A 15,591-nucleotide genomic window follows, 5' to 3' on the forward strand; every position below is an offset into this window, starting at 1 on the left:
TATTTATTGAGAGACAGAGAGTACGAGTGGGGGAAGAGCAGAGGCAGGGAATCTTTCAAGCAGACCCCCTTCTGAGTGAGGAGCTGACTCTGGCTGGATCCCACAGCCCATGAGATCATGAACTGGGCTGAAACCAAGAGTCGGATGCTTAACCAATTAAGCCACCCAGGTGCCCCCAGTTAAAAAAAATTTTTTAAAGTCACAGGAATTACTACTATTCAGCACAATACTTCATTCAATTTTGAACAACATACTTTAATACTGTTAAACCAGAATCACACTTCTAGATATTTTACCAAGTACTTTTAAGGTATTTCTTTTTTTTTTTTTTTTAAAGATTTTATTTATTTATTTGAGAGAGAGAATGAGATAGAGCATGAGAGGGGGGAGGGTCAGAGGGAGAAGCAGACTCCCTGCCGAGCAGGGAGCCCGATGCGGGACTCGATCCCGGGACTCCAGGATCACGACCTGAGCCAAAGGCAGTCGCCCAACCAACTGAGCCACCCAGGCGCCCACTTTTAAGGTATTTCTACATGTGTGGTACACAATACCAAATTGCTAATATTCTATGTTTGAGGTATGAAAATGACAATTCATATTCTTAGCCCCAATAACAATAAAAAACACCTAATATTCAAATATGTCATAAAAATGAGAAAATTCTAATTGTTTTATTTTGGACTTTCCACAAATAAAATTCCAATTTTCAAGGTTATAAAAGAAAAAATGACCAATGAAAAGTACTAATTTCTCATTTTTATACCTACGCACACATACTTCTGTTTTCATTATTTGTTTCTTTAATAAATCTTTTGCTTTGAATTCAACTGAGTATTGTATGCCATAAAAAAGGCAAATTAAGTAATTGTTCACTTCTTACACAGTGATCAGAAAATAAGATTCAGAGTCCTAAGATTTTATGTGATATATGTGTACTGCATATCATGCACCTTAAAGGAAATGTTTTCATATTAAAAAACTTTTATAATATACCACATTAACAGAATGAAGGACTAAAAGTAAGCAATCATCTCAACTGATGCACACTAAAGCATTTGACAAAATTCAACACCCTTTAATGATAAAATCACTCAAAAAGCTAGGAACAGAAATTACCTCAACATAATAAAGGCCATATATGAAAAATCCAGTAAGAAAAGTAAAATGGTGAAAAACTGAAAGCTTTTCCGCTGGATAAAGAAAATCTGATGACTATCTATCTAATTCTACACACACATACATACCCTTAGGGAAGAAAACTTGGATCAATCTTGCTTAAGAATACAAATACAAAATGAAAGCAAATTGATTTCAACAGGTATTAAAATAATTATTTGAATAATCTAAACAAGTAGGATTTATGTCCCCAATGTAAACATTATTTAGTATTAGGAAACCTATTAATATAATAACTTAATGTCTCCAATAAGGAAATCCACAGAATAATTTAGCTGAGTGAATTCAAGGTAATTAATACTCTAATAAAATACTTCATACACAATCATATTTTTAAAAAATTCATAGAAAATGATGCATAAAATGGTGGTAAAAAAACCACAAAAATTAGGGGTGCCTGACTGGCTCAGTTGGTAGAGTTGGTAGAACATGTGACTCTTGATCTTGGGGTTGTGAGTTCAGGCCCCATGTTGGGTGTAGAGATTACTTAAGAAAAAATACAGTATTTTCTCTCTTAACTATTTTTAAGTGTACAGTAGTATTAACTGTATGTATCTCATTGTACAAGAGGCCTCTAGAACTTTTTCATCTTGCAAAACTGAAATGCTATACCTACTAAACCCTTCATTCTCCCCCCCAGCTCCTACCAACCACCTATCCTACCTACTTACATTTTCTAACTACTTTAGTATACCTTATGTACGTGGAACCATGTCTTTTTGAATGGTTTATTTATCACAATGTCCTCAAGTTTCACCCATGTTGTAGCATGTGATAGGATTTCCTTCTTTCTTAAGGCTATGTGTGTGTGTGTGTGTGTGTGTTCATCCATCGATGGACACTAGGGTTGTATCTATCTCTTGGCTATTATGAATAATGGTGCAATGAACATGGGTGAGCAGATACCTCTTCCAGATCCTGTTTTCAATTCTTTTGGATATGTATCTCCAGTAGTGAGATTGCTGGATCACATGGTAATTCTATTTTTAAATTTCTGAGGAACTTTCCATACTATTTTTCTCAGCAGCTGTACCATTTTACATTCTCCTCAACAGTGCACAAGGGTACCAATGTCTCCATATCCTCACCAATATACTGTTCTTTGATGAATGCGAGGTGACATCTCATTATTTTGATTTGCATCTCCTGATGGATGACTAGTGAGGCTGAGCCTTCTTTGCAGAAATGTCTATTCAAGTCCTATTTACACATTTTTTAATACAGTTTTTTTGTCGTTGTCGTTGAGTTGTGGGAATTCTTTACATATTCTGGACACCAATCCTTTAACTGATACATGACTTACAAGTATTTTCTCCCATTCTGTATGTGGCATTTTCATTCCTTTGTCACACAGAGTTTTTTTTTTTTTTAAGATTTTATTTATTTATTTATTTGACAGAGAGACACAGCGAGAGAGGGAACACACAGAGAGAGGGGGAGTAGGAGAGGGATAAGCAGGCTTCCCGCGGAGCAGGGAACCTGATGTGGGGCTGTCACACAGAGTTCTGAAGTTTGATGTAGTCCCCTTGGTCTATTTTTGCTTTTGTTGCCTGTGATTTTGATGTCTTATGCACGAAATCACTGCCAAGTCCAATTTCATGAAGCTTTCCCTTTCTTTTAGGAGTCTTATAATTTTAGGTTTTACATTTAGGACTTTAATTCATTTTGAATTAATTTTGTATATGGTATAAGGTAAGGTGCCTTTTTTTCTTTTGTGCAAGGATATCTAGTTCTTCACAGCACCATTTGTTGAAGAGACTAGTGACAGATAATTTGTGTGACCCTCTTTATTCTATATACCATTACTTGTTTTATCTGAAGTTAATATTATCACTATTGCTTTCACTTGAGAAATGTTTGTCACTCCATTTATTTTTATTCTATATTGTTTGCTTTTGATGGGTGTCTTATAAATAACACATATTTTAATTTTATTTTTAAATATAATTTTTGTCTTTTAATAAGAAATTACAAACCAAATATGTTTACCTACTAGTTGTTCTTGCTTTTATCATTTCATTTTATGCTTTCTTTGTATTTCCTTTGTTTTCTGTGTTTGTTCTGTGGATTATTTTTGTTTGCTTTTATCTTCCCCAGAGGTTTTTTTCCTTGTATTTCTTTCAGATGTGTCATTATTCCTACAATTAACCATAAATTCCTTTGAGGTAAATCATCTTTCGTAATTCCATAGAACTACTGAAACAGATTTCTAGAAATAGCAGAAATTCTTCAAGGCTTTAGAGAATTGTCAAAATAAACAAGAAAATTCTAATTCCTTGACACACTCTTTTAAAAGAAAATACTGAGTCCCAAATAATCTGGCTACTTCTTCCTTCTTAGTGAGAAGTCACTCAACACTTGAAATCCACGAAGCATATACTTTTAATCAGAGAACCCAGACAAACCTTGGCTAAGATAATGACATTTTCTGAATGTGCATTATGGTCAGGCACTATGGGATGTTATCTCATTTAAACCTTAAAACAACCCCTGAAATGTAAACTCTAGGACAGCAAAGGCACCATTTTTGTCTGTTTTACCACTGTAATTTCAGCACTGAGAATGTGACCCAGACATAAAAGACACACAATAAATATTTATTGAGTGGATGAAAAAATCTCAAAAGAAGGCATTCTTAGTCCCTTTCTAGAGAGAAAACAGAAGCTCAAAAAGATAAGGTGACCTGCTTAGAATTAAATAGAAAGTAGCAGAACTGGGATTTGATCTAAGGTCTGTTTGATATATAAAAATATTATTCTTCCTTAATTTGACTTATGAAGCCTTTATGACTTGATTTTCTCAGCCTATTTTTCCTGCTTCACACCACTGAGGTCAAAGATTCAACCACACTCAAATTCTTTCAGGTTCTTGAAGGTTCTTTCGTAGCCTCTCTTAGTTAGCAGCTTTTAAAACCTGCACCTTCTTTCAGAGTTCAGTTTAGGTGTTTCCTCTCTTGGTTGCCCTAGGTTTGACACACTCTGTTATATACTTCTATAGCATCCCATATTCCCCATCATACTGATATTTTCCTATGTGAGTAAAGAAACAGAGTAGTGGTTAAGAAGAGGAACTCTGGAGCCAGAATACTGAGGTTCAAATCCAGACCTTACCACTGACTGTGACTGAGGGTAAGTTAATTTCTTTATACTTCAGTATCCTCATCTATTAAATGGAAACCAATTTCATACATTTACCATGAAGATTAAATGGGTTAATTCTGATGAAGTGCTTAAAATGGTGCCTGGCATAGGAAGCACTATATAAATATTTGTCATCACTGCTAATACTCTTTGTAATATATAATCAAAATAACTAATATGTCTCACTGTATCTCCAGTGACTGCTGCATAGTACTATCTACTATTGTGATGGTTACTTTTATGAGTCAACTTGACCGGCTATGGGGTGCCCCAGGTATTTGTTCTACATACTTCTGGTGTGTTTGTCAGGGGATTTCTGGATGAGTTTAACAGTTGAATGGGTAGAATGAGTAAAGCAGAAAGCCCTCCCTAATGTGGGTGGGCCTCATCCAATCAGTTGAAGGCCTAGGAGATCAAAAAAGGCTAAGAGAGAATTCCTTCTGCCTGACTTTCTTCAAGCTGGAATATCAGCTTTATGACTTAAACTGAAAGACTGGCTCTTCTCGGGTCCTCAGCCTGTGGACCTTTGGGCCAAAACTACACTATTGGCTCTCCTGGGCCTCAAGCCTTTGGATTCAGAGTGGAACTATACCATCAGTTCTCCTGGGTCTCCAGCTTACTGACTGAGATGTTGGGACTTACAAGCCTCCAAAATGGTGTAAGTCAATTCTTTAAAATAAATCTTTCTCTCTCTATGTATATATAGATCTTACTGATTCTGTTTCCTTGGAGAACCTTTATACAACTGTTGAAAAAAAAATGAATGAATCAATCAGTCAACCAATCAGTCAAGTCCAAAGACTTGTCATACTAAGAGCTAGAGTCAGTTACCATAGATGTATACTAAAAAGCACACACAGTTGTTGGAACAATAAATGACATGAAAAGTGCTTCAGAAAGACAAAAGATGAGGAGGCAGATTCAGACAGATTGGAAAAGTTTAGAAGATAATAATGAAAATGTAGATTCAGGGGTAGGATATTACATCAAAGAGTTTATATATATGTATATATGCTTCTGTATATGATGTGCACATACACACACACATATATATTATATAATTCTGCCAAAATGTAAAGAGATGTTAGCTTTATTTATCAAAGAATTATTAAAACTTTTGTCAAAGCCAAAATATATTACAAATACAGCTGCAAAAAATAAGAAAATATAAAGATACATAAAAAATCATTTTACTTACACTTTTAAACCAAATTAGCATGTCATATAATTGCTCCTAAGTATGTTGAAACAAAATTAATTCTACTAGATTTTAATAATTCAACTAGATTTCAACTGGAAGGATATTTGATATTAATCTATTTATAATCTACATCCAATACTGTCTTACTCTCTTAGTCTATTTGGGTTGCTGTAACAAAAATGCCATAAACTGGGTGACTTATAAACAACACAAACGTTTTTCTCACAGTTCTAGAGGCAGGAAGTCCAAGATCATAGTCCTGGCAGATTCAGTGTCTAGTGAGGACCTTGTTCCTTATTGATGGCTGTTTTCACTGTAATCTCAAATGGTAGAAGAGAGGAGCTAGTTCTCTGCAGTCTCTTTATTGTGAAGGCTCTACCCTCAGGACCTAATCACCTCCTAAAGGCCCCACCTCCTAACAGCATTGCCTTGGGGGTTAGGATTTCAACATATGAATTTTATGGGAATAGAAACATTCAGACCACAGCACTTTCACTAAGTTCAATGCAATCAGGTTATCAGATCATTTTTGGGAAATGTCTGCAACTTAAAAAAAACTCTTGGCTTAGTTTCTTAGTAATAAATAGAAACAACACTATAATTCTGAAACTTAGTTGGACCTTTGGCTGAGACCAATAAGCTGCAAATAGCGCAAAAATCAGATATATTTTTAAAAATATAAATAGTAGGGGCGCCTGGGTGGCTCAGATGGTTAAGTGTCTGCCTTTGGCTCAGGTCATGACCCCAGGGTGCTGGGATCGAGCCCCACGTCCGGCTCCTGGCTCAGCGGGGAGCCTGCTTCTCCCTCTCCCTCTGCCTCTCCCCTTGCTCATGCTCTCTCTCTCTCTGTATCTCGAATGAATAAATAAGATCTTTAAAAAATATATGTATATATATATATAAATAGTATAGGGGTGCCTGGCTGGCTCAGTTGGTAGAGCATACAACTCTTTTTTTTTTTAAAGATTTTATTTATTCACTTGACAGAGAGAGAGACAGCGAGAAAGGGAACACAAGCAGGGGGAATGGGAGAGGGAGAAGCAGGCCTCCCGCCGAGCAGGGAGCCCGACGCGGGGCTCGATCCCAGGACCCCGGGATCATGACCCGAGCCGAAGGCAGACGCTTAACGATTGAGCCACCCAGGCGCCCCAAGCATACAACTCTTAATCTTAGGGTTGTGAGTTCAAGCCCCACACTGGGTGTGGAGCCTACTTTAAAAAAAATTTATATATATATATGTACATATACATATATATAGTATAAAAATAAAATATACAGGAATTCTAAAACATTTATGTTCGGATGAATCTGTTACTGAGAAGAACAGCTTGATCTTTGACTGCTTTTGTCATTAATTTTGACTTAATATAGAAACTTAGAATGACAATACTTGGACAAAATTGATTTCAAAGCAGATATTATTCAGTTTATCTTTATAATATGGACACTACCATGGGTTTTCTTGCTAAAATGTGTTTCATAGTACCTTACTGCATATACTTATAAGGTCCAAACCTTCAAGTGAACATTCTTGCACTGAGGTGTGGCGAAAGGGCATGGGCTCTGAAGTAGAATAACCTTGACTTACACCCAAGGTCTGCCACTTATTGGCTCTGTAACCTTGGGCCGTCCTTTATCTTTCTGAGCTTGTAAGCTATGTAAACAATAGGGATAATAATAACCTATAGAATTTACTGTTACGAAGAGTCAGGATATCTTGGGCTAGATTCCAAGGAAGACTAGAATTTACCATACAGATGGGAAGAAGAGATGAGCAGAGAGCATTCCAGACAGAGGGATGAATGGAGCATAAAGATGTGAAAAGCATTTTCTTTTTTTTTTTTAAGTAATCTCTACACCCAACGTGGGGCTCAAACTCACAATCCTAAGATCAGGAGTCATATGCTCTACCAACTGAGCCAGTCATGTGCCCCAGGAAAAGCATTTTCTATTCTCTGAATGCATAGTGAGCATTCAGGAAAAAGGGAAGTGGTGAGGATAGAAAGTAAGACAAGAATCAGATCAAGAAGTGTCTTTTTTTTTTTAAAGATTTTATTTATTTATTTGACAGAGAGAGAGCGAGAGCAGGAACACAAGCAGGGGGAGTGGGAGAGGGAGAAGCAGGCCTCCTGCCGAGCAGGGAGCCCGATGTGGGGCTCGATCCCAGGACCCTGGAATCATGACCTGAGCCGAAGGCAGACGCTTAACGACTGAGCCACCCAGGCGCCCCAAGAAGTGTCTTAATTCATCCTGTAGATACCAGTGAAATATTTAAGGATTTTAATGAGAGAATAGCATGATTCAACTTGTGTTTTAGGTAAATCACTCTGATAATAATGTGGAAGATGAACAATATGTGGGGTAGTGGTGAGCCTGTAGATAAGATCAGTTATGAATCTGCTGAAAAAAAAAATGCAGGTGAAAGGAACTTTACTATGGCAGCAGGAAAACTGATGGGGCTTGATGAACAACTAAATACATTTATGAAGGACTAAGACTAGATGTATTTGTGTAGGACTAGGCAGATGGGAGATTGATCAACCAAAATGGAATTTTAACAGGGGCAGCAGGTGGGTAGAGAAAGATTAGCTCATTTAGATTTATGCTTCTAGAATCTGTGGGGCATCCAAGTGAAGATGATCTAAGCTAGTAAATATGAATCTCTTGCTAAAGAACAAGATCTAAGCTGAAGAAATAGATTTAGGTGTTATCAGCATTTGGAGGCTGTAGAAGCTGTTAGCATCTGTGAGCTTTTCTACTGATCGCATGTAGCATGAGAAGGAAAAAAAATGTTGAGGATGGTACCTAGGAGAACAACATTATTTAAAGGTTAGCCGAAGAAATAATTCAGAGTAGAGAGAAAGGAGTAAATGTAGACAGTTACGCACCCCCCCCAAAAAAAGACTGGTCACAAGTTAGTAACTGCTAAAGCTGGATGATGGGTACACTGTCAATCACTGTCCTGTACTTTGGCTCTCTACTTTGGTGTAGGCCTGAAATTTTACAAATAAATTATTTCCAAAGGAAGGGTAGGTGGAGGAAGAAGAGTCAATAAACGATTCTGAGGAGTAGTATCTGTGAAGGAGGAAAGCACTAAGCAGAAGAACAGTTATTGCCTCAAAGGAGTGAAATAAGAGAGGATAATAAAGGTGAGATGAATGACTTAGTAGTTGGGTCATCAGAATGAATTTAACAAGAACTGTTTCAATGCAGTAGAAGCTTGATTTCAGTAGTTTGGAGCAAAACAGAAATAAGAAAGTAGATACACAAAGTAGCTTACTAAAACCTGGGCACGAAGGGGAAAAAAATACTTAGGTGGAGATAGAGGACCAAGGGTTTATTTTAATTTTGGTTTTAGATGGTAGACCCTTGAGAGGAAGTAGCCAGGAAAGGCTGGTATTGGAGAAACCAGAGAATGTTCTAGGAAAGGGTAGACTATAAAACAAAAGTAAAGGGGTAAGTCTGAGAAAAAGAAAAAAAAGATACAATCTACCTATATCTTGGAGACAAAGAGAGAGGTGAGGATCAGTTCAGATAAAGAGTTTATAAGTTAGTGCTTAATGAGAGAAGGTCAGAGGGAAGCGGAGGAGTTAAGATCAAAAAAGAAGAGAAAGTAAAAGATTGAGCAAACGTTCTGTGCCAGAGATCTCTGTGGAGAGATCATGTTGTGAGTAAGAAAGCCTGCAGACTTGATCAAAGAAACCAAATATATATGAATTTTAAATTAGCTCTTAATCATCTTCTGCATTCAAAGCAGAGGGATCCTGGTGAAGCAAATAGAAGGCCAAGAAAAAAAAAATTATTTTACTGGAAAATATCCTTCAGGGAGAAACATTTTGCTGTGTCAATTACAAAAGAAGGCAGACACAAATTCAGTAGGGACTTCAAGATGAACACCACAGAGCAAAATGAGAAAACCTATACAAAAGAATTTTGGCTGAAGTCAAAATGTTGGCTTTTATATGCATATTGTTCAAAGAAAAAGAACAATACTTTTGGTACATTTTACTGTTTTTAAAAATGGGGGATTAGACTAAAGTGGTAGTGGGAAGGGGGCGCCTGGGTGGCTCAGTTGGTTAGGCGACTGCCTTCGGCTCAGGTCATGATCCTGGAGTCCCGGGATGAGCCCCGCATCAGGCTCCCTGCTGAGCAGGGAGTCTGCTTCTCCTTCTGACCCTCCCCCATCTCATGCTCTCTCTCTATCTCATTCTCTCTCTCAAATAAATAAATAAAATCTTTAAAAATAAATAAATAAATAAAGTGGTAGTGGGAGGTAGTGAAAAGTAGTCAGATTTCAGATGCCTTTTGAAGGTTGAACAGATAGGGCTTGATATAAAATGTATACAGTTAAACAAAAACTATATACAAAATGTTAACAGATTATCTCTGGGTGATAGGATTAAATATGATGGTTTCTTCATTCTTTTTAATTTTTTGGAGGAGTAATTAGATAATCTAACTTAATTATAAACAGAAGAATAAATTTTTGATGTAAAATATTCAATACTGAAATAAATAAGGCAAAAATTTAAAGTTCCTCTTCAAACTCAAATCCCATACCCTTCCCTAGAGAGTACTGTTAAACTACAGTGCAAAAGAGTTTTAAAGCCCTTTCTATATAGTTTATTGTATTGCTCAACCTTTTTTCATTATTGCGCCTTCAAAGAGAACACTAAATTAAATAACTGCATACAAATATAGAAAAAATATATCATGCTTATATAATTATGGTGTACTTAATTTAGTTTCTCACTAATAAGAGAAATTAAATACTAATAAATAAGATTTTGTAGGGCAAGGTTGAGCTGTAGAGGACACAAACCATTATAATATCTAAGATGTTTTGTGCCTCCTCACTCCCCGCAAAACAAAACAAAACAAAACAAAACAACAGAACTATTTCTCTCTCTTGGGGTCAAGATTGCCCTTGTTGAGAATGCATCGCTTACTGGTATTTAAAATTTCAAATTAGATTTAGTATGAGCCATACTCTCCTTAAACCCAATCCATTGGCTTCCCTTACCATATTCTTTTTGGTTTCATCCTCCTCCTGGAATACTCCTTGTTGCCTCCTTTGTCACAGTGTTTCCCAAACTCACCCAGTGGAAAATATTTTTTGATATGCACTCTAAAATATGTTTACTTACTTAAAATTATACAAGTACTACTATGTTAAGATACATACAATATAAAATATATGAAATAGTTTAAAGGGTTTATGGGTAGAATTATAACTATCTTTCTCCATGTCAAACTGCATACACCTCTTTGGAAAATATGGTTCTATATGAATTTTATAAGTTGCATTTTCTTTAGACTTTGTCTAGGTACCTTTTTTCTCTATAGCCAATTTCATCCATTATCATGGCTTTGACTGCCATCTATAAGATCATGTCTCTCAAATTTATGTCTCTAGCCTCGGCCTCTCTTCTGAGCTTCAGTTCCACATATTAATTTGCCTAACTGACATCTTCACATGGATGTCATGTGAATGAAACCTGAACATAGAGCTCATTATCTTTCCTCTTTTTTTTTTTAATGTAGGCTCCACACCAAGCATGGAGCCAACGTGGGACTTGAACACACGACCCTGAGATCAAGACCTGAGCTGAGATCAAGAGTTGGACACTTAATCAACTGAGCCCCCTCATCATCTTTCCTCTTAAATATGCTTCTCAGTTTATGCTCCCAAATGAAATCACTACTATCTCCCGGAACCTTTCTCAAACCAGAACAAAGTCATCTTGATACCTTCTCCATCTCACCGTTTCTAATCTATTACTAAGATGTATCAGTTTTATCTCCTAAGTAATTCTCAATCCACTTGTCTCCATTTTCACTGCCATCAATGTTAATCATTGTTACAGGCCAAATCCTTTCCCCACAAAATTCATATGTTGAAGTCCTAAGCTTCCCATACCTAAGAATGTGGCCATACTGAGAGATACAGTCTTAAGAGAATTAAGTTACGGGGCGCCTGGGTGGCTCAGTTGGTTAAGCGACTGCCTTCGGCTCAGGTCATGGTCCTGGAGTCCTGGGATCGAGTCCCACATCGGGCTCCCGGCTCGGCAGGGAGCCTGCTTCTCCCTCTGACCCTCTCCCCTCTCATGCTGTTTCTCTCTCTCTCAAATAAATAAAATAAAATCTTTAAAAAAAAAAAAAGAGAATTAAGTTAAAATGGGATCACTGGGATGGACCCTAATCCAATAAGAGGAGGTTATCTGAACACAGACACATATAGAAAGAAGATGGTCTGAAGACACAGGAAGAGGACAGCCATTTACAAGCCAAAAAGAGAGGCCTGGAACAAAAAGAGATCCTTCCCCAGCGGCTCTCAGACAAAACCAACTCTGCCAAACACCCTGACCTCAGACTTCTAGCCTCCAGGTATGAGAAAACAAATTTTTTTTGTGAAGCCACTCAGTTTGTGGAACTTCATTACAGCAGCCCTAGGAAACTAATACAACTCTCGTTATCTCTTTCTGAATTCCTGCAACAGGCCACCTTTCTCTAGAGTTAGCCCCCTTCAATCTATACCCCACAGTGTAATTAACATTAAAAACTATAAATATGAATCATGTCACTTGTGCTTAGGATAAAAGTTCAAAATCTGTAAAATAGTACATGGACCTCTTCTGGGCACTCAAGGCACATTACGAAATGCTCTTCCCCCTCCAGCCACACTGGACTTCCATCAGACCCTGAAAAGGATAATGTTCCATTCTTTTTGTATACTTCTCCCTTTCACCAAGCCAACTCATCATTAACATTCCAAGCTTTTTAAAATTCATTTAATGAGGCCACCGCATTAAATATTTTCATAGAACCCAGAAAATCTTTTAGTAAGCTATCACAATTATAAACCATCATTTATACAATTGTTTGCTTAATTTTTTTCCTGCCCAATTAGTACCTGTTTCTGTTCTGCTCATTCTGATACCTCCAATCACTATCACAGTGCCTGGAATATGGAATATGGCAGGCGCTCAATAATTTAATAAAGAACTTAGACATACTTCATTTTCCTAATATTTTGAAATATTTTACTATAATCTTAACAAAAGGTAATCATTTGCTTGTAAATATATACTATGCAGACAAAACTACTTAAAGAGTTACTAAAAATTTCCATTTCATTTCTTCTTTACTTTGAGGAAATAATGAGATTCCATAAAAGATATATACATGTTCCTACAGTTAAAGGATTCCTCTCAATGCAAAAACTCATTTTTATGGAAATATAATCTAAAATAAATATAGTAACAACTGAAAACTTTTCATATATAAAATAAGCCAGAGTCTACCAAAAGCAATTTCATTAGATCTTTTAAAATCATGTGTCTTTAAAAGTTTTATTATAGTCTTAAGTTTGATATATATTATGTCTTAGTTAAATTATACTGTTAGAAAATATATATTTTACTATGGACTTTAGTTGTGGTCTTTTTATTTATCTTCCCCTCCCCCAGAATATAAACAAATGCCTGAATTCTTTTACAATCACTTAAATTAATACCAACATGACTAAGAATATCCATCCAAACATTCACATTCATTAATTTGTTCTCACATACAGACACGTACATATACACAAAAGCGTGCATCTTGACATATGCTTAAACACGGATTCATGTTGAAATTCAGATCCTTAAAGATCTTTAGTTTCTATTGTTAAATAAAGGAGAGAGATATAAATTAAAGTGAAATAATAGAATGCTTGCCTTAAAATATCAAATTAACATACCATGGCTTAATCTTCTCTAGTCAACAGAATTAGCATGATAAGTAATGTACTATATGAAACTACTTTTCAAGCATCTAGCTCTTATTTCCCATTTCTTTCCCATCTTTGTATCAACCAAACAGTAAGGCAGGTATTTGCCTACTGTTTCCTTCTTCAAAAAGCAGAAAAGCAAGAATAGAAAAACTCATGTCAATATATTATTTTCAAAAAACCAAGAGAATCAGTGACATCAGATGGTGGAACAGAAAGACCCATCTCTTGCTCACCCACAAAAACACTGACTTAACAACAGTATATGGTCCAAAACTCCTTTACTAGAATTCCAGAAACCAGTTAAGAAGTCACAGTACCCCACACAAGCTCAAAGTCAAGAAAAGAAGCATTGAAATGGTAATAAAAATCATTTCATTTCAATCATGTCAGCTCCTCTCTCAAGCTAGTACAGCTCAGAACTGGGAGGAAAATTCCAACTTGCAGCTTCTCCCTTGGGAGGGAAAGAGAAAAGTGGAATGTACATGACCTGTATGTACAACACCCTAAAGAGTCCATTTAAAAAACTGTTAGAATAAATGAATTCATCAAAGTTGCAGAATACAAAACCAACACATTAATATCAGCTGCATTTCTACACACTAATAACAATCTGAAGAGGAAATCATGACAGTAATCCCACTTACAAAAGCACCAAAAAGAATAAAATGCTTAGTGGGACGCCTGGGTGGCTCAGTCGGTTGCGCGGCTGCCTTCGGCTCAGGTCATGATCCCAGGGTCCTGGGATCGAGCCCCGCATCGGGTTCCTTGCTCAGCGGGGAGCCTGCTTTTCCCTTTGCCTGCCGCTCTCCCTGCTTGTGCTCTCTCTCTCTGACAAATAAATAAATAAAATCTTTAAAAAAAATAAAAGAATAAAATGCTTAGAACAAACTTAACCATGGAGGTAAGGGACTTGCACATTTAAAACCATAAAACACTGCTGGAAGAAATTAAAGATGACACAAATAAGCAAAAAATTATCTGGTGTTCCTGGGTTGGAAAACTTAATACTGTTAAAATGTACATAGTATCCAAAGCAACCTAAAGAGTCAATGCAATCACTATCAAAAATCACAAAGGAATATTTTGCAGAAATAGAAAAAAAAATCATTTAAAATTTACATGGAATCTCAAAAGACCCCAAATAGCCAGAACAATCTTGAGGAAGAAAAACAGAGCTGGAGGTCTCAGACTTCCTGAGTTCAAAACATATTACAAAGCTAATCAAAAATAATATGGTACTACTATAAAGACAGACATACAAACAAATGGAACAGAATAGAGATCCCAGAAAGGAATCTTCCCATACATGGTTTATGATCTCTGATGAGCATGCAGCAGCTACACAATGCGGAAAGGACAGTCTGTTCAACAAATGGTGTTGGAAAAAACTGGACATCCATGTGCAAAAGAAAGAAACTGACTTCTGCCTTACATCATATATAAACATTCAGAAATGAATCAAAGCCCTAAATATAAGACCTAAAATTACAAAGCTTATAAAAGAAAACACAGGGGAACAGCTTCATGATATTGGATTTGGTGGTGATTTCATGGATGTAATATCAAAATTATAGGCATCAAAAGCAAAACTAAGCAAATGGAGCTACATCAAACTTCAAAACTTCTGTATGGCAAAGGAAATAATCAACAGAAGGAAAAGGCAACATACAGAATGGGAGAAAATACTTGCTAGCCATATATCTTAAAGTCCACAATACATAAAGAACTGCTACAGGGCAACTGGCTGGCTCAGTCGGTTGAGCATGCCACCCTTGATCTCAGGGTGAAGAGTTGAAGCACCATGTTAGGTGTAGAGCTTACTTAAAAAAAAAAAAAAAAAAAAAGCCAACAGAACACTTCTACAACACAATGAGAACAAGAAACAACTCTTAAAAAATGTGTAAAGGTGGGGATGTGGAGAAAGGGGAACCCTCCTACACTGTTGGTAGGAATGCAAGCTGGTGCAGCCACTCTGGAAAAGAGTATGGAGGTTCCTCAAAAAGTTGAAAATAGAGCTACCATACGACCCAGCAATTGCACTACTGGGTATTTACCCCAAAGATACAAATGTAGGGATCTGAAGGGGTACGTGCACCCCGATGTTCATAGCAGCAATGTCCACAATAGCCAAACTATGGAAAGAGCCAAGATGTCCATCGACAGATGAATGGATAAAGAAGATGTGGTATATATATACAATGGAATATTATGCAGCCATCAAAAGGAATGAAATCTTGCCACTTGCAACGACGTGGATGGAACTGGAGGGTATTTTGCTGAGCGAAATAAGTCAATCA

At 36.6% G+C, this 15,591-nt stretch overlaps 1 protein-coding gene across 2 annotated transcripts in view; it reads right to left on the bottom strand.

The window, feature by feature from the left end:
- Positions 1 to 15,591, bottom strand: part of COG5 (component of oligomeric golgi complex 5) — a 125,916-nt gene that overhangs the window by 86,094 nt on the left and 24,231 nt on the right. The window lies entirely within an intron of this gene.

This window comes from Leptonychotes weddellii, chromosome 12, assembly GCF_054177405.1.
Source record: "Leptonychotes weddellii isolate Sample4059 chromosome 12, ASM5417740v2, whole genome shotgun sequence".
NCBI lineage: Eukaryota > Metazoa > Chordata > Mammalia > Carnivora > Phocidae > Leptonychotes > Leptonychotes weddellii.